Source organism: Pteropus vampyrus, unplaced genomic scaffold (assembly GCF_000151845.1).
Source record: "Pteropus vampyrus isolate Shadow unplaced genomic scaffold, Pvam_2.0 Scaffold388, whole genome shotgun sequence".
NCBI lineage: Eukaryota > Metazoa > Chordata > Mammalia > Chiroptera > Pteropodidae > Pteropus > Pteropus vampyrus.
In genome coordinates, this window is record NW_011889169.1 from 323,092 (window position 1) to 342,076 (window position 18,985).

The following is an 18,985-nucleotide window of genomic DNA, read 5'->3' on the forward strand; positions in this document are numbered from 1 at the left end:
TCAAGCCACAGGCCCAGTCAGCAGACAGACCTGTGAATGAGGCCGTATATGACCAGTCAACTTGCCAACTTGCTAACTGACTGCAAATGGGGAAGGTAAAGCCCAGGCAAGACCATGTACAGCAGAAAAGAGCTGTCCCAGCTGAAACATGTCCAAACTGCCAATCCACGCAAACGTAAGCAAATAAACGATTATTGGTTTAAGCCACTCCGTTTTGGAGTGATTTGTTAAGCAGCAATAGAAAGTTGATACCTCTAGAATCTTAGTACAGCGAGTATGGGTGAGTATGGCCCAAGTTGAAATGCAAGCTCCATCTCTGGCATGTGACCTTCGGCATGTCGTATCATCTCTCTGAACCTCAGTTTCCTCATCTGTATAATGGGATACTTTTAGTTCCAACCTCCTCAGGCTGATGTAAGAATTAAATGAGATGTTGAACATATAGTGTGTGCCACAGGGCAAGTACTGTCAACATCTCAACTGGTTGTTGCTGTTGTTGTTGTTTGAAGGAAGTCTAGCCTGGGAGTTGTGATGCAGGGGCCAGGAAGAGTAAGTGTGAAAGATAACTGAGCTGGTCTTTGGAGGCTCCATAACTAGTGGACATTGGAGACTAGGAGCTTCTTGGGATCAGAGACCTACACCAGGCTGCCCTAGGAGATGGCAGGGGTTGGGTCTCAACTGTGTCCTGCATTGTACTAAGGGTTGTATGTGAATTGCTTGGGTGAGCCTTCTGAATAAGGTCATGGAGGCTGGAATTAAGTGGAAGCATAAAGAATAACACTGTAGGAAACACTGAGACCATAGGAAAGGTGTAGGGCTAAGCCTTGGGAAATACTCTTCTTCTCAGATGAAATCCCAGACTCCTTACCATGGCCTGAATGCCCTGACCATCTCTCCCACCATTTTTCCTACCTTCTCCACCTCATTCACAGTGCTTCAGCCATCCTGGCCTCCTTCTTCAAACTTATCAAGCTCTTTCCTGCCCCAGGACATTCGTTCTTACTGTTCCCTTCTCAGAGCGACCATCTGAACCACTCAAACTAAAGTTTTTATTCTTTCTATAGCACTTACTGCTACCTGAAGTTGTCATTTATTTATTTGTTTACCTGTGCATTATTTGTTTCTCACTTTAGAAGGTGAGCTCCATAAGGAACTGGTATCTGCCTTGCTCATAACACATCCCCAGCACTTAACACAGTATTTGGCTCATAGCAAGTGATTAATAGCTGTAAACTGAATAAATGTGAACAAAATTGGGAAAAAGGAGCCATGAGAGCCAAAACTACATGGTCCAAGAGCTAAGTGGAAGGCCGGACATTTCTTGAAAGAAGGCTTCAGGGAAACCGTAGGATCATCTTATCTAACCTCTTCAGTCCATAGGTGGGGAAAAGGAGGCCCAGAGAGGAGGAATGACCAGCCTGAGGGCACCAAGAGAACCATTACTGTGGATTCCCAGCCTGTTGGGATCAGATGCCACAGACCTGTCTCACAGATGAGGCTAAGGAAAGGTCAAGGCCACCTCCTTGAGGCCATCACTGTGTCTGCAGCAGCCACCCTCCCCCATCTCGCCCGGGAGGAAATTGTCTCTTTGGGAGCAAAGGTGCCAGTCAGCTGACAAACTGCCAAAAGAGGGCTGGAGAGGGTGGAGGAGGCCCATCTCTGAGCCAGGCAGCTACTCTGAGGCAGCTTGAGGATAATAGCTGGTACCAAAATAACCCTACCTCTTCACCTCATCCTTGTTCCAGCCCTCACACCTATGTCCCATCAGAGGTAAGGCTAACACTTGAATTTATCTCAGTAACAATTACATACACCAGCTTTTACTAGGGCCTTCAGGGACAGGATGATCATCAGACTCAAAGCAGTCCATTGGGGATTCTGATGAAAGAGACAGGCTAGGGACCAGTCAGGCTGCTGAGTGATGGTGCCTAGGTCTGTGGGAGCTCAAGAGAGGAAAGATCCCCAGAGGAGAGGACTCCTGAATTATTTCGATGGGCATACAGAAGTTAGCCAGTCCGGGAGGTGACATTAACATAAAGAATCGTCAGAGCGAGGCAGGGAGGCAACACGAATATTTCCCGGGAATAATCTGCAGTTTTATTGGGTGGGAGCAGCAGGGATTTAGGGCGAGAGGGCAGAATGGGGGGCAGAAGGGGGGAGTGCGTTGTCCAAACTATGTAGGAACTTGGATGTCAAGAGGAGAGCTTGAGTACAAAGAGCCTTGGGAGATTTTTAACCAAGAAGACGCCATGATCAGGTTTGCTCGGTAGAAAAATGCCCGCTGGGTGCTTTAGGGAGGTTACCCGGGCAAGGACAAGGGCGGTGCAGACCCTAGGGAGAAATTATTCTAGATGGGCAGCTCTAGATAGGACATCTGTAGGAGACAGGAACTGGGTTTCAGACTCTAGAGAGCTAGTATCGTCACCTCCTCGCCTCCTGTGCCACACCAGTCCCGCGGTCCAACTTTCGTTCGCTTGTTCCGAACTCGAAGTTTGAGCAGAAAAAAATGTGCTGCTGTAACCCTAACCTTAAACGGGGGGTCGGAGCAGGAGACTTCAACTCCCAAACTGCTTCGCTCTACAGCTCTGCGGGTCGCGCATGCTTCTTTTCAAGAAAGGCGGGCCGGTTTGTAGACTGATGGGACTCGTAATCTGAGTGAAGTGCGGGAAACCTAGGGACCGCCATTTTAGCTTGGGTCAAACCAATTGTACACTTAGGGGAAGGTTCGTGTTCTCTCTTTCGTCAGTGCTTAAATGTACTGAAACAAAACACACTTAATTATTGCAAGTCTCTTTATTATGCTTTACGTCGAAAACTTCTATTTCGCGCCCTAATCCGGAAATGAACCCCAGGTTACAATAGAACATTCCAGCATGGCAGCACTCAGCGCAATTACCATGGGGGCGGAGTCTGAAGTGGTCCCGCCCCGCCTCCTGGTAGGAGGGGGCTTCCGCTTCCGGCAGCGGTGGCTGCAGCCTCGCTCTGGTCCCTGCGGCTGGCGGCCGAGCTGTGTGTCTCCTCCTCCGCCGCCGCCATATTGTCTGTGTGAGGAGAGGGGAGAGCGGCCGCTGCCGCTGCTGCTTCCACCACAGGTACCGTGGGAGCCGCCAAGCGAGGTTGTTCGCGAGTAGAGGTTGGCCCAGGATGAGGCAGCCGGGCGCAGCCGCCCTTTATGCTTCCAGCAAACTCCAGAGCGGCTGGTCTCCTTCCCCTGCCCCCCCCCACACACACACCGGCCGAGGCCCCTGCAGCCCTTCGGGGAGGCACGGGGCCACCCCCCAACCCGGAGGTGGGAGCAAGACTTGGGGACAGAGGCTGATGTGAGGGTGGGAACTAGCTCGAGAGTCCGGCTTATTAGGGGGAAGAGGGCTGCACTGGGGCGGGGACTAGGGGGCAACTTGGAGGAGGGGGTCAACAGGGGGGGAAGGGAGCTTGAGGGGTGGGGCCGCAGGGGGATGCTGGCTACGGATGCCTAGGAGAGTAGTGCCTGCTGGGTAGGGTGGGGTGAACCTTCCCGCGGAGCAGAGCAACTGGAGTCAGGGGCCTTCTGAGGGTCTCTCTGGGCGAGGCTGGGCTTCCCACCTGCAGACTGGGGTGCAAGGTGGAGGGAACCCCGCTTGAGGTCACTGAGGAGAAAGGCAGAAGGGACCACGAAGTGAGGCAGAACGGGTTGGAGTTAAGGGTTGGGAGCCTGGATGGAAAAGGAAAGATATGTAGAATTAAAGGTTGGCTAAAGAGTATACATGTTAGTTTGTGACCTTTTGAAAGAGTAGGACTTTTTTGTTTTTTTGTTTTGCAGCGTTGGAACATTTCTAGCTTAGGTGATGGGTGGAGCTTCTGTAGTTTGTTTTTGGGAAACAAAGTCAGGGTCAGGAGAAGTTGTTCTCGGCTATTGCGATGATGGGAATGAAAGAGTTCTGAAAAGGAGGTGGCAGATTAATTTGAGAAGACTTGATTACCTTTCAGCTGCTGCATTCTATGAGAAAGGTGTGCGGGGAGAGGAAATGAAAAGAAAGCTAGAAAGGGAAGATTTTTCTAAGAGTTGGAAGACCTCATTCCATCTAAGGGGTGGCAGTATAGGCCCAGTAGTAAAGAACCAGACTGAGTTCTCAAATATCAGTGCCACTACTGCTTAGTTGTGTGACCTAACCTCTGTAAACCTCAGTTTCCCTGACTGTAAAATGGGGGTGATAATATTCCCTAGATCATAAATTTATGGTGAGGAGTAAAGATAATTTGTGTCAAGTGCTTACCACAGTGCCTGGCCAGGTAGTAAATGCTCAATAGATCTTACTGTCACTATTATTAAAAGGGACTAGCTGGTATACTTGGGGTTCTAACGTTCTAAGTAAAATTTATGGTCGAGAGTCTTACAGTAGGCAAGGCTTCAGAATATTATATTTGTAGTTGCAGTGTTTTTGTTTTGTTGTAAGTCATTTGGCTTAACTGCCTTGGCGGACCTCGGGCTAAAAGATCAGGACTATATCATTTTAAAAAGTTCACCTGCTGTTTTACCTGGGTAGGTTTGTCCTTCTATGACTTGAAATAGATGACTTTCATTTCTATTAGAAGAAGGTATATGACCTGAAGAAAGAATGAAAGAATTGGAAGTTTGCTTAGATTGATTTAGTAACTAATTACAAAGTTAGGTCACTCTGGAGAAACTTTTTTTGTTATTATTTTCATTTTTTTTTTAAGTGCCAGTATAGGCCCATTATGTCCTCTTCTACTGAATACAGTAGAGGAGAGAAGCACACATTTAAGGGGTAGCATTGGGTTACTTTCTGTGGAATGGTTTAGTTTCTTTGCTGTTTGGGGATGAAACAAATGGCAGCTTCTTTTCCACAATGCATTTTTAAGCCTTTCTTGTTGCCTAGCCCTTCTCTTCCTGGTGAATCCTTGATTTTACTATTGTCTCTATCTCTGAACATACACCTTTACTTCACAACTCTTGAAGAAAGAAATTTTCTTCAGGAACTGAGTTTAAAGCCTTACATACTGTTGGGTTTATAGAAGACAGAATGGCCCCCCACCCTCCAAAAAGATGTCCATACTCTAATCCATAGAATTTTTAAATATGTTAAATGATAAAAGAGACTTTGCAGATATAATTAGGGTGAAGAATCTTAAAATAGGAAGATTGGCCTGGATTTTGTGGATAGGCCCAATCTAATTACATGACCCCTTACAAGCAGAGAAATTACTCCAGCTGAGAGATGGGGCAAAGGGGAAATAAGAGCTTTGAATCGTGAGAGGGATTCCATTTGCTGTTGCTAGAAGGGGCCACATGGAAAGCATGAGAAGGAATGCTGGCAGCCTATAGTAACAAAGACCTGCCCCGGCTGACAGCAAGGAAGTGGAGATCTCAGTCCTACAGCCATAAGGAACTGAATTTGGCCAACAGCCTGAATGAGCTTGGACATGGATTCTTCCCCAGAGTTCCCAGCAAGGAATACACCTTGATTTTGACCTTGCAAGACCCTAAGCAGAAGACATAGGCAAACCCACTCAACTTCTCACCTACAGAAACTGTGAGATAATAAATTTCTGTTGTTTCGAGCCATTATGTTTGTGGTAATTTGTTATGGCAGCAATAGAACACTAGACAAGTATAGATTTTGGTACTAGGAGTGGGTGCTGTTATCTAAAAATGCGAAAGTGGCAGTGGAGGCCAGAAAAACTGAGTGTTTTTCAGAGAAGGCCTACAACAGATTGTTAGTAGAAATATGGATGTTAATGACTGCTAATGAGGGCTTGGATGGAAGTGAAGTATGCATTGGAAAATGGAAAAGACTATCCTTGTTACATAGTGACAAGCTTAGAATTGGGTCCCGTGGTTAAGTGGAAAAGATAATTTATAAATGACAAACTTGTATATTTGGCTGAGATTTCCAAGTGCACCCTGGTTTGTTTGTGGATGTAACTAATGGAGTGAAATGAACTCTTGTGAAATTCAGATAAAGTGTACTAGGTTCTCGAGGATTTTATACTAATAGAAATAATGCCAGCTTGAGTTGAAAGAGACAGTAGGACGTTAAGGAGGGCTCTTGAACCCCCTAAATTCTACTGGCTGGAAGCAGGCTGGTAAAACTACTCAGGCGTGAATGTGCTGCTTTTCATTAAAAAAAAAAAAAAAAAGTGACTCAAGAAAAAGAGCCCAGGGAAGTGCAGCTGAAAGCCACAGAGGATTTTTCCCTGGCCATGAAATGGAATGGAGTTTGCTCAGATTTTGAAATTGCTTTGGACCGATGAATATGTTTTACATTTTTCCTGCTTGGACCGGAATGTCTATAACTGTTGCCCTATGCTTGTCCCACCATTGCATGTTGGGAACTGATAATTTTTCTTTTTTTTAAGGAATTGTGCCTCAGGGGTTGTAGTTAATGTATTACACCCAGAGCCTCATCCACACCTGATTTAGTGGTGAGATTTGGGACTTTTGATGAGCTTTAGATGAGATTTTTGGATTTTGAATTGAGAGGTCAGAGGGTGGGCTTTGGTAGATAGAATGACCCTGATGTCCATACCCTAATCCCTGAAATCTGAATTAAGTAGTGTTGGGCTGTAAAGGAACTTTGCAGATAGGAAATTATCTTATTGCAGATTATCCTAGATTTTCTAGGTGGGTCCCATCTAATCCCGTGAAAGCTGAGAACTTTCTCCAGCTGGAATCAGATCGATTTGAGACATGAAAGGGACTTAGCCTACAGGGGGCCACATGTAAAGTGTGAGAAGGAATGTGGGCAGCCCCAGCTGACAGCCACCAAGGAAATGAGAACCTCAGTCCTACAACCGAAAGGAACTAAATTCAGTCAGCAAATTTGAATGGAAGCAGATTTCTCCATTTCCAGCAAGGAACACAGCCCTGTGGACACCTTGATTTTTGGCCTTGCAAGAACCTAAGTAGAGGACCCACTCACCCAAGCTCACCTGACTTCTGATCTATAGAAACTGTGAGATAATAAATTTGTATTGTTTTATGTTTGTGATAATTTGGCAACAACAGAAAACTAATAGGGATTTTGCTGATTTTGTTTAAGAATCTTGGGATTATTTTCTAGAGAACAAAGGCAGCAAAGATTATTCTATAAAGTGATTTGGCCTTTGGAAGACTTTGTAGAATAACATTGAGTGGAACCTATGCCTCTTCCTTGATGTTTAAATAACCTGTTACTGTCCTTTATATGCGATTTGAAGGAGGGCTAGATGACCAGCTTGGTAAAATGTAGATGCTAGAGCTATAGGCCGTTTCAGTAGGATTTCTATAAATTGATGATTCTTCCATGCCTATAATAAACATCTTCAATAAATGACATAATTTCTTCATTAAATTTTATTGGCTGAAAAAGCAATGCATTTATGTGACAACCTTTTGAAGACTTATTTCCTATTTTTTAAAGGAGATATAAATAGGTGATGTGTTTTTACCTATATACAGTGGTTTATCTGTTCTTTCACACTTCTTATCCCAATCCAAAGATGCTATAAGGTCTTTTCTCCCTGTCATCATCATTTGAGGTTAAGAGTCAGATTTTGGAATCATAAATGCAGAACGAGTTCTAGCTTTTAAGAAAAGCTTTTTTGTTCTTCAACAGAATTCTAGTGATTAGATTCCTAAAAGGTGGACTCTCACTTTTAAGGAGACCTCAGCGGGTAGAGGAAATGAGACTGTCCTTTTTTGAGTTAGTTACCTGATTAATGATTACAAACAGCATTTCAGGGTATGAGTGATATTTGAGATTATCTGTTTGACTTTTGGGTTTAAAAATAAAGGAAATGGGCCACATGAAGGTTAAGTGGCTCGGTCAAGTATCTCAGCGTTAGAACTGGCCTAGAATCCTGGTCCAGGCATGGGAGATTCATAGCTTTTGAACTATAGCAGGTCTTCAAATAACATCCTTTCATTAGAAGGTTAATGAGAGGCCATAGGAATTTAATTCTTGTTTATATCAATTAGCCTATGATAAAATTGGTTTTGTTATATGTCGTTTCACTTAAAGTTGCAGAACCTATAGACAATGTTAAGTGAGGATTTACTGTGTATTTCCTGTGCACCTTTGCCTTGCCCTTTTTCTAGATTTTACCTTGGTCAGGTTATCTCTCTGTACCTCAGTTTCCTCGTGGGGCATTATGAGAATTGAGATAAAGTGTGTAAAATGTTTACCACAGTACCTAACACAGTAAGTGCTTCTAAGATGTTAACTGCTATAATAGTTATGATAATTGTTTTGACAACTATGTGACAACTTCTGTATAAATACTACAGTACAATTTGCACACATTCAGAAATTGAGAACTGATGATTTGGCATTGGGTTAGGTAAGGACTTAGCATTTTAAGGTAATAATGCTTGTGATACTTAATTTAAAATGAGAGACTGGATTTGATCCTTGGTCTATCACAATTCAGTGGGTAACCTGGGCCACATTTGTTTCACAAGAGTATTAGTATGTTCATACGCCTAAATTCTTTGAACTCCTAAGATGGATAATTTCAAAAGTAGTATATCATTTAGTTGTTTCTTAATAGAGAGAAATCTAGGCCAGCTAGCTTTTCAAATGATGTTTCTCTAGGATAATAAGGAAAAGAAACTGCTGCTATTTGTAACAAAGGATGTATTTACATTGGGTTATAGACAATGGCAGTTTTTCTTAAATATTTGGCATGCTCCAAGGTAGATATAACACTGGCGGTGGTGGTATAGTGGTGAGCATAGCTGCCTTCCAAGGTAGGTAAAAGCAGACTTAGTTGTTGACTAAACTTCTTTTTTATACATTATAGAAATCAAGGATTGAGTCTTTTTAAAAGTTTAAAAAGAATTCACAATATCATGTTAGGAGTGGCATTTCACTGGTTTCTACAGTAAAATGTAGAAATGTTTCTTAGACATAAGAGACCTACTTAGTAACGGTATGGTGGGCAGGCTTTTTTTTTTTAATTAGTGATGTAGTGTTTTCATGCATAGAAAATAATTGTGTTATCTGAAGTGAGGGCTTTAGGGTTAAGTACCATTGTATACGTAAAGTAATCTTTTATAATTTTAAATGTGTTACATCTTAAATGCCTTTATGTTGGCTACTTTTTTCTTTTTTACACTTTCTAGTCTTGCAGATATTTGATAGGTTTTTATTAGCCGAAACATTTTAATCTGCTTGGAAAAGTGAACACGAAATTTTCCTGAAGTTATGCCTAATGCATTAATGGGCATTTCTCAATTTAATTATCTAATTAACATTCTACAAAATTCAAGAGAGCAACCTTTTTAAAAATTAATGAGTAAATTATTTTCCTAAATAATTGAATCATGCCATACCAAAAAGTACAAAATAGCCGTTTCGGGCTATTGAATTTATAACCAGTCAAAAGATGTTACTCTTTCAACGGACTCTGAGTGCCTGCTACATTTTAGGTAGGTGCTGTGCTAAGGATCTCTAGATTGTCCCTGTTCTCAAACTTACAACTGAGGACATTTTGTATTAACACATATATCATTCCACAACTTAGTAGCTTTCTGAGATGTTTTCTTATGAAAACTCCTATTGGCTTTGTATCTCACATATAAGTTTTTGAGACAGCTACAGGAATAGGAGGGGTGTGTGTGTGAGAATTTCTCATTCTTAATGGAATTCTTTAACTGACATTGCTGGGTCAGTGGTGGTTGGGGGCAACAGGATAGTTGGAAAGAATTCCAGCTTCGGAGTGAGACAGACCAAGTTCGAGGACAGTTACTTAACCTCTCTCAAGCTTAGATTTTGTCATCTCCACAGTGGAGATGACAGCTACCTTGGACAACTTGTTAACCTCAGTTTCTTCATCTGTAAAATGGGGATTTGTAGTACTTATCTCAGTTTTCTTGTAAAGATTAATAACTAAAGCACCAGATAGTGTTATCTCAGGGTTAAAGGAGATGATTTTATGAAATGCTGGGTGCCTGGCTAATATGAGTTCTTTCCTTTTCCTGTCGGTGAAGACAATGTGTTCATTGTCAGTACTGCTACTCTTTATTCTTGATTTTCATTTTCTGCTGCCAAGAGTTCTTATTTTTTAATGAGGCCTTTGACCTGTGCTTCCTGCTTCTGGTATGGCCGTGGGTTAGGTACTGAATTGCTGCTGTTTAGGGGTGGGTCATTATGTAATTCAAGCCCAGTGTAGATTGCTGCCGTTACTCATGTACAGTGCACATTGCCAGAGTGGTTATCTAGTCTTGGTGAATATAGGGTTCTCTTGCTTCTAGGTAAAAAAGAAAGTGAATATTCCCATCTCATTCTTGGTGAGAAGTTCAAGGTTTGCTCACCTATAGACTTGTGAACCCGGCTGGATCAGAGGTCTTATTTCCCAGTGGGAATTACTTGTATATTGTGTATTAGAGATATGTTTGAAGAACTTTTTCCTGCATTAACCATCTTCTGTATGTCCTGGTCTCTTACATAATGCACTAACTTGCTTTCTTGTTTGCTGTGTATCATTAATCATACACTCCTTTGGTAGAGCAGGAACCTGTTTTTTTTTTTTTAAGTTTATTGGGGTAACATTGGTTAATACAATTATATAATTTTCAGGTGTACATTATAATTTCATATCTGTATATTCTATTTTGTGTTTACCACCCAAAGTCCAGTTTCCTTCATCTGCCATATATTTGATCCCCTTTACCCACTTCGCCCTCTCCCTACCCCCCTATATTTGACCCCCTTTACCCCATCTACCTCCCCCACCCCCTACCCTCTGGTAACCACTAGTCTGTAGTCACTGTCCATGAGTCTCTGTTTGCTTGTCCTGTTCATTTGTTGCTTTTAGGTTTATATCTCACATAAAAGAGATATGTGATTTTCAACTTTTTCTGTCTGGCTTATTTCGCTTAGTATGATTATTTCAAGGTCCATCCATGTTGTTGCAAATGGCAGTATTTCATTTTCTTATGGCTGAGTAATATTTCATTGTATATATGTACCACAACTTCTTTAGCCAATCATCTATCATAGGGCACTTCAGTTGCTTCCATGTCCTGGCCTCTGTGAATAATGCTGGTATGAACTTCGGTGTGCAAATATCTTTATGGATATGAGTTTTCAAGTCTTTGGGGTAAATACTCACTAAAGGCATTGCTGGATCATATGGTAGATCAATTCTTAGTTTTTTGAGGAACCGCCATACTGTTATCCGTAGCAGCTGTACCAATTTGCAGTCTCACCAGCAGTGTATGAGGAGGAACCTGTCTTTATCAATACCTTAAAGTAGTTGAAGTGTTCTGGATATTTATGACTATATAGAATGAATACAAATGGCCATCTGTTTTGGAGGGTCCCTGCCCCCCCCCACCCCCCCATCTTTTAAAATCAGATTTTTATGCCATTGTGGCATTGTGGCCAGCCTATTCAAATAAAAAAATGAAGACTCCTGATATTTGAAACTCGCATCCCTCACCTTGCCTCCAAATTTAAAGCAACCCATTTCATTATGTTGGTGATAGGCAATTATTGACTCAGTGTGTAGAATTAGGGGAATAGAATCGAATTAGTGAAAATAACCTATTTAGGTCTTGAATCCTAAACAGACTTGGGTTCAGATCTAGCTTTCACCACTTACTAATCCTGTGACTTTTGGCAGGTTATTCTAACCTCTGGACCTGTTTATTTCTAAAATGGGAATATACATCTCATACCATGCATGGCTTATAAGAGGCTTTAAAATGATAGTAATAATTATTACATACGTATATTACATGTGTAGCTAGCTAGATGATACTTTACAGTACTCTAGGTTTCAAATGAAGTTTTCTATCGGTTCCAGAGGGTTTTGGCCAGTGGAATAAATTTTCACATTGTGACTTTATTTTGCTTGTGTTGCCTGGTGAAAAGATACACAGATGACGACGTCTTTCCCCATCATTTATTGTATTTTGTATTACTGGAGACAATACTGGACTTCAAACTTATGTTAAAGGTTTGAGATAGAACCAACTATCAATTCAAATCAAACTGCTTGAATAATACTTCCCTTCATTGGAAGAGGCTGTTGCTATGTTATATATGTAACACTGATACTTTGATTCCTTTTCTGGTTTAAAAGTGGAGAAATAAAATTCACATAGAAGACGCAGATGCTAATGTTTTTTGTTATTCCATACTTGCTGGTTTCTTTTATGGAAATTGCCTTTTAAAACAAGAATGTTGTAAATTTTGTAGAGGGGAATAAAAACAGAATGCCCAATGGTATGTTAGGACGTCATAAAGATTGGGCCAGTTTATACAGGCAATAACTTAATAAGTTATCAGGTCTTGTTGTGAATATTTACATTCTGAGTTCAGCCCCAGAAAAAAACTGTTGACTTCAAACAGGTAGTTTTCTTATTTACTCAGTGTGCACTTGGAGTCTTGGGATTTGAAGGTCAAAATGTGTTAGAGAAACTGTCGAGCTAATTGTTAACCATTTTTACCTGTATAGTTTTTCCTCAATTTAAAAAACAAAAACACCACTCTTTCTATGGTATTAGTTTGATAGAATATTGTTGATCATGTTAGTAGAAAAGTAGAATCATTATAAAGTGGAGGAAAAAGATAACTTCATTTAAGCTTACATTCATTTTTACCACTAACTTGTTTTCTTTTAGCTTATTTTTGCAAGCTAGGGTTAGGAAGTTTAATTTGTATTTGTAGATGATCTCCCAGAAGAAACGATTGTTCATTAGTGGTATATCTGGACTATACTTGAAAGCCACAAAGATAATTGCATAGCTCTTGAAATAAGGGGAGTTATGAATTAAAAAGTTTTCTTAACCTACTGCATGGATTTTGACTGTTCAGCTTGTGATCTCTATAGGTTATTTAAACCAAAGTTTTTCAGCCAAGGTACCATATCAGGAGTTACAGATGTGCAGATACTGGTCCCCTCAGCCCTCTGGCCATTTGTGCAGGGTACAACGGCATCCAAACCAATAACCTTAGGTCTGAAAGTCTTGATAATTTATCCCAGTGTGCCATACAAATATTTTCTCTTTGTGTTTTGACTTCTGGAAAAGCTGTAAGCACTAATTTAGAAAATTCAGTAATGAATGGTATCTTAACAGTTTTAAGATTCAAGAGGCCACCAATCTTAAAGTAATCTTGGCTTTATGTTTAGAAAAGAACATTTTAAGATATATCTCTGACCTTCATGTAATTCAATTCTTGTTCCACTTATTATTCAAGAGATATAGTTAAAAATTTAAGACTCTAAACAGTTTAAGTTTGGACATTATGAAGAAATTTAAGTTCTTATTTTTTAAGCAAGTAATTTGAAGCAAAAATGAGGTTTCCTTGTGTAAAACCATTGTGTTAATAATTCATCGATCAAGTTTGGGTCTCATGCTGGAACATAAATTGAAGCCTAGGATACATTGTCTTCTCTTCCTTCAGGAAAGAATGGGATATACTTAGTTTGAGAAATTTAACCTTTTAATACTTACGTAAATTATCAAGTTAATCTTCTAAAATAGATATTTTACAGTGTTAAAAATATATATTTTCTTTTGTCTAACTCAACCATTCTTAATTATTCTGCTGGGGTTTACAGATTCCTCTGAGCCTGTAATAAAAGCTGAAGACTTTCTTAAAAAAAAAAATTGTTTTTTAAACCTGCATATACTATTTTATATATACTTTAGGGGAGTTCATGGACATCTCATCTCATTGATGAACTCCATTTTTCAGTGTCATAATTTGTATTGTCCAAATAACAATTTCCCCCTTTCATTATTTTTAATACTGTAACATTTGCCTGATTTATCATTTATCACAGTATTAGTCTTTCAACAAATATTTCTGGACCATCTTTTATATATCAGCTTCTGTGGTAGATTCCTGAAGATACACTGTCTTTGCCCTTGGAGCTGTGTTTAGCTGGAGATGGATGTGTAAACAGTACAGTGGCAGTGCTAGATGGAAGAAGTAAGCCAGGAGTGCTGTTGGAGAACGGAAAAGGTGTCTTGACCAGGAGTATTTTTCTGTAAATCCATGGTCAGTTCTGTATTTCTTAATTGGCAAAAGGCATACTGTGAACTACCCTGAGGTGGGTTTTTTAAGTTCTAATTGAACTAGTAATGGAAACTAAATCAAGGAGCAAATAGTCTTAAATTGAAAACTTAAACGTGCTTGCCATTGCATGTGGTAATGTGGAATATTTTCTTTGCCCATATTTTTTTCCCAGTTACCTTTTTAAAATATGTAGTTTTAATTATTTTATAAATTTATATAGTTAGAGCAGAGATTGCTAACTCAAATACCCACAGGAGATAGAACAGTAAGTAAACGAATAGAGTTGTCCAGGTTTACCTGTGTAAAACCAGTGAGTGGGTTTTAGAGCTCATTGTTGGATAATCACAACTCAGTAGATGGGAGTGATTTTGTCAGTGTAGATGTGCAGAATCATTGTTATGAGACACATAGACCTACCTGCCTTCTTTCCTTCCTTTTGAGAAATTGAAGGTTAATTTTTTTTTTTTAGTGTTGGCAACTAAGTCACACTTGTACAAGAATGTTCACAGCAGTGTTATTCATAATGGTCAAAAAGTGCAAACAACCAAATGTCCATTAACTATCAAATGGATGAACGGGGTGTGGTATATCCATACAGTGGATTTAGCCATAAAAGAATAAACTACTGTGAATAAAACTATAACATGGATGAACCTTGAAACACCATGCTAAATGAAAAAATCCAGACACACAAGGTCACATATTATGATTTCATTTATATGAAATGTGCAAAATAGGCAAATCCATAGAGACAGAAAGCAGGCTAGCAGTTGTTGTGAGGAGGGCAGGAGGGTATTAAGAATGTTTGCTGTGGGGTATTGGGTTACTTGTTTGGGTGATGGAAATATTCTGAAATCAGATGGTGGTGAAGATTGTGCATTGTGAATACACTAAAACTCACTGCATCATACACTTTAAAATGGTGAGTTTTACGTTATGTGGATTTTATCTCAATATTTAAAATTGGGGAAATACTGCTTGAGCCAAATAGAACATATATGTTTGCTGTAGAGCAGAATGAATAGGCTGTGAATCTGAACAGAATACTTTTAAATCACCACCTCTCTTAAATCACCACCTCTCTCACATTGTAGAGATCACTCAGATTTGCCTTCTGCAAATGGGAAAGATACTATCTAGGTCTTGGACTTTTTAGGTTTAAAAATGATCGATATAAATCCCAAAAAGCCATGACTGACCCACCATAAGCATTCACATACCTTTGTAATTGGAAGCCAACCAATGCTTGCTGCCCTTGGTTCCAGCCTATTTTTTATTGTTGGCAAGTTTAGGACAACCCACCCTGTTAGTTATCACTTATCCATCATCTTCAAGAATTATGACTGTCTCCTGTGTAATCTTCTTCCATGGCAGTAAAGGAGGGAGTGGGAGAGGGTGTTAATCCTTAATTCTTCAGTTTCCTCTCTAATCAGATAGGTTGAATGACAGATCCAAGATCATATTTGTTCTTAGTGGTTCCAAGGTTCATTCTTTCAGTAGAGTACTGAACTGTTTCTGTAGCTCTATCAAGCATTGGTTGGTCACTGTGCGCATCACATTGGTAATCACACAGCCTCATAAAAGCTTATGGCTCCAAAGAAACATCTGGTTTCACATCTCATTGAGAAGTGATAGTATGACAGTTTTACTTCTGGTGTTAGTGTCAAATGTAATAACATTTATGTAAGAATGAAGAACATCCTTAAAATCAACTGCAGATCACATATCCATCATACAGCCAAGCTACTTTTCTTAAGTTTGAACAGGAGAAGGTCCATATGCAAGCAAGATTCATTTTTGCCAAAATATTGTCTACTACAACTGTCTTGATATTCAGTTCTTCATCATTTATGGAACACCATGCTGGGCACTGTGATAAATTCAGGGCATATACCAAGAGAAATAAATCAGAGTCCGAGTTCCTGAACTGATAATCTGCTGAGAGAAATGTATAAACAAAACACATGTGATAATGTAATGAGTATATAGAGGTGCTTTGGCTTCACAGAGGAAGTATTTGACTCATTTTGGAGAGGTATGGAAAGGCTTCATTGTGGGTTATAAAATTTACTGATTCTTGAAGGGTGAGTTTCCCTGGCAACTAGTGTTGGAGGGCAGTGTAAAGGCACAGAGAAGGGAGGGGGGGAAGTATGTTCAGCACTCATTTGCTTAACATTTAAAAAGTTTGTAACTTTTTAAGAGTGTTTTGGAAGTGTTAAGCTGTGCAGTAGAAAGACATTAGGATAGAACAGAGGTAAAATGATACCCAATTACAATATTGATTGAACTGGTCATAGGACTATTCAGAGTTTTCATTTCTTGTATCAGTTTTGGTAATAAGTCTTTTTCATCTAGAAATTTTACTTTTATTTTTACAGTTAATATACAGTAAAATTTATTCCTCTTTGTACAGTTCCTTGCATTTTAACACTCATAGATGCAGATAACCACCATCACAACCAGGACACCAAACTCTTAGTAGTCACACCAAGTTTCCCATCCCTATTCTCTGGCAACCACTATTCTGTTTTCAGTTACTTTAGTTTTATTTTTTCAAGAATGTTATATAAATGGAATCAAACAATATATACTATTTTGAGACTAGCTTTCACTCTGCATATTGCTTGAGATTCATCAAAGTTCCTATTTATTGCTGAGTAGTATTCCATTGTATAAGATTGACCAGTTTGTTTATCCATTTAACAATTATGAGTAGAGCTTTGATTATGAATAGAGCTTCTATAAATGTATGTGTATAAGCTTTTATGAATGTAAGTTTTTATTTCTCTAGGGTAACTACCCCTATGAGCAGGATTGCTGGGTCATGTGAAAAATGTAATTTTAACTTTATAAGAAAACTGCCAAACTTTTCTGGAATAGATATACCATTTTGCATTCTCACCGGCAACGTATGAGAGTATTGTTGCACATCCTCTCTAGCACCTCATATTGTCGGTATTTAACTTGTAATTTTGAAATAATTTTATATTTACACGAGAGTTGCAAAAATAGAATCCTCATATACCCTACAATCAACTTCCCCAAATAGTAACATTTCACATGACAGTTTATTCAAACTAAGAAGTTAACATTGATAAAAATACTATTAATTAAGAACTTTATTTGAATTTTACCAGTTATGTCCTTTTTTTGTTCCAAGATCCAATCCAGGATACCACATTACATTTAGTCATCATATCTTCTTAGTCTCCTCCAGTCCGTAACAGTTTCTTAGTCTTTCCTTGATTTTCAAGACTTTGACAATTTGGGAGAAGACTGGTGAGATTTGTAGTATGTCCTTCAATTTAGGTTTGATTGATGTTTTCTCATGACTAGATTGTGGTTATGGATATTTGAGAAAAATACCAAGAAGTAGTGTGCCCTTCTCATCACCACGTATCAAGATTAGATGATGTCAATATAATGTATCTTTAGTGATGTTTAGATAGTGACTGCCAGGTTTCTCCACTGTAGAGTTACCCTATCTCCCTTTCCATACTTAGTCATTAGAAGGGCTCTCCTAAGTCTAAGCCACCTTCAAGAGGAGGAACACTGAGCTCCACCTCTTCGAGGGAGGCTTATAAATAATTTGGGGGTATATGTTAAAACCACTGTAATAATTAATCAGTATCCTGGAGGAGATACTTAGAGGCTATGCAAGTGTCCTGTTTCTCTTAAAAGTTTTACTCAACAATTTTAGCATCTGTCAGTAGATTTTTGCCTACAGCAGTTAATCTACTAATCCAATGCTGACTTTCTATTTCTTTCTACATGTATAAATTGGGATTCTTATTAAGGAAAAATTAAAGTTTTTATTTAATCTATTTATATAGTATGGACTCATGGATATTTACTTACAGTCTAATACTATCATTATTTTATTCTTCAAATTGTTCAAGCTTTGACAGTTTGGAGTTCTTTCAGGTTGGCTCCATGTCCCTCAAGTACAAGATATGCCAGACTATCTTCTATTTTTCCTGCCCAATCCTAGAATCGGCCATTTCTCCAGAGAGCCCTTGTTCTTTTTATTGGATAAAGGTTTTGAGAAACCATGATTTGGGCACTAGTAATTCTCATTACTACTATTTGATACTGCTTCTAGGTGCTTTCAGTAGCAACAGTTTGATTGCCATGGTGCAGTCACTCATCTTTTCTCTGTTTTTTATGGTTTTGCCTTTCCAGATGTCATATAAATGAGAACAATATGTAGCTTTTTGGATCTGCCTTTTTCAGCTTCATCCACGTTTTTGTATAAATCAAGAGTTTTTCATTGTGTGATTGTACCACCATTTGTTTATCCATTCACATGTTGAGAGATCTTTGTTTCCTTTTTTTTTTTTTCCACAATTATAAATAAAGCTGCAATTAACATTCTCTTGCAGGTTTTTGTGTGAACATAGGTTTCAGTTCACTTGAGTAAATACCAGGAGTGGGTATGCTGGGTTGTATGGTAAGTGTATGTTTAACTTTATAAGAAACTGCCAAACTGTTTTCTAAGGTGGCTGGCTGTACCATGTTGCATTCTACCAGGAATGAATTATGTAGTTTGTTACAATGAATCCTTGCAAGCTTTCAGAATCGTCAGTTTTTTTTTAAATTTTAAGCCATTTTAATAGATCTGTAGATTTTCCTAATGACTAAAAATATCACGCATCTTTTCATATTCTTATACATATTTCTTCTGTGACGTGTTTTCAGGTCTTTTGTCCATGGTTAATTGGGTTATTTTCTTAATTCTTTATATATTATAGATACAAGTCCTTTTTTATATAAGGTGTGAGGTTTAAGTTGAAATTCATTATCTTGCATATCGGTATCCAAGTTTTCCAAAACATTTATAGAAAAGATTATCCTTTCTCCATTGACCTACCATTGTACCTTTGTCAAAAATCAATTGACCATATTTGTGTGGGTCTATTTCTATACTTTCCATTGATTTGTTATCCTTTCACCAATACCATAACTGTAGCTTC

General features: G+C 39.1%; 1 protein-coding gene across 1 annotated transcript in view; it reads left to right on the forward strand.

The window, feature by feature from the left end:
- The first annotated feature begins 2,940 nt into the window (after positions 1-2,940).
- Positions 2,941-18,985, forward strand: part of CSNK2A1 (casein kinase 2 alpha 1) — a 44,494-nt gene continuing 28,449 nt past the window's right edge. The window contains exon 1 of the mRNA XM_011380105.2: positions 2,941-3,092. The gene's annotated coding sequence lies outside the window, so the exon portion shown is untranslated. The remainder of the gene's footprint in view (positions 3,093-18,985) is intronic.